A 1,476-nucleotide genomic window follows, 5' to 3' on the forward strand; every position below is an offset into this window, starting at 1 on the left:
GTGGTACATATGTACAATGGAATATTACTCAGCCATAAGAAGAGATGAATACTGCCATTTGTGACAACATGGACAGACTTCAAGATAATCATGCTAAGTGAAATAAGCCAGACAGAAAAAGTTGAAAATCACATGATATCACTTATATGTGGGATATAAACCTAAAAGCAACATATGAGCAGGACAAACGAACAAGAGACTCATGGATATGGACTATAGACTAGTGGTTACTAGTGGGGTAGGGGAGGAGGGGGGAGGTAGATGGGATAAAGGGAGTCAAATATAGGGTTTAGAGGGAGGGTGAAGTGGGTAAAAAGAATCAAATATGGCAGCTAAAGGAAACTGGACTTTAGGTAGTAAACACACAATAGAACATACAGATGTCAAATGATAATGTACACCTGAAAATTATATAATTGTATCAACCAATGTTACCCCAATAAACTTAATTTAAAAAAAGAAACAGATTTCCTTCTTTAGATCAGTAGTTCTAAAACTGACCGCAGCGACAGCTGCACAACTCTGTGAACATACTAAAAGCCACTGAACTGCACACTTGAAGTGGGTGAATTGTATGGTAACTGAACTACATCTCAACAAAGCTGTTTTTAAAAAAAGAACTACTTGATACATGTAATAACAGATGAATCTGAAAAACATTATGCTAAGAAGTCAGTCACAACAGGATACATACTATATGACAGTATTTAAATGGCATTCTAGAAAAGGCAAAACTGTAGTGACAGAAAGCAGATCAGTGATTGCCATGGCCTTGGGTTGAAGGAGGAGGATGACAAAGGGCATGAAGGAACTTTCTGGGAGTGATAAATGTTTTAAATCATGACTGTACGGTGATTACATGATGATATATATTTTTCAAAAGTTACAGAATTGTACATTTAAAATTGATGAATTTTATTTATATAAACCATACTCAAATACATCTGATTTTTTAAAAAAATAAACTACAAACTTGCCCACATACTCCCTGGAATGTTTTCTTGTACTCTCAGAATTATATGTATCTCAATTTGAAGATTACTACTATAAAGCATCTGTAATGTTGCGATGACCAGTAGAAGATGCTGAAAGAAACCTAAAAGTTTTGTCCAAAGGAGCTTATAGTTGTGACAAGATAATGCAAAGTACATATGTATCCTAGAGACTGGAGTAGGACCAGTAGCAGGACCAGACACCTCCATGAAAGGCCAGTAACCACTAGAGGGCAGCACCAGCACGAGATACCTCTCCTCCAGCAGCAAAACTTAGATTGCTCTTTGGAAGGACTGAAAGGGAGAAAAGAATTCTGAATTTAAATATTTACCTCAGGAAGACTGTTTCAACTCATGAGCTGAGACTGGGCAGATTTTGAGTGCCCAACTGGTAAATTCCGCCATTATGGCCTCATGGCACTGGGTATTCTAAAGAACAATTTCTACGTCCTCTCACCTTACTAGATGGTCCTCCCACAAACCC

Source organism: Pteropus alecto, unplaced genomic scaffold (assembly GCF_000325575.1).
Source record: "Pteropus alecto unplaced genomic scaffold, ASM32557v1 scaffold161, whole genome shotgun sequence".
Classification (NCBI taxonomy): Eukaryota; Metazoa; Chordata; class Mammalia; order Chiroptera; family Pteropodidae; genus Pteropus; species Pteropus alecto.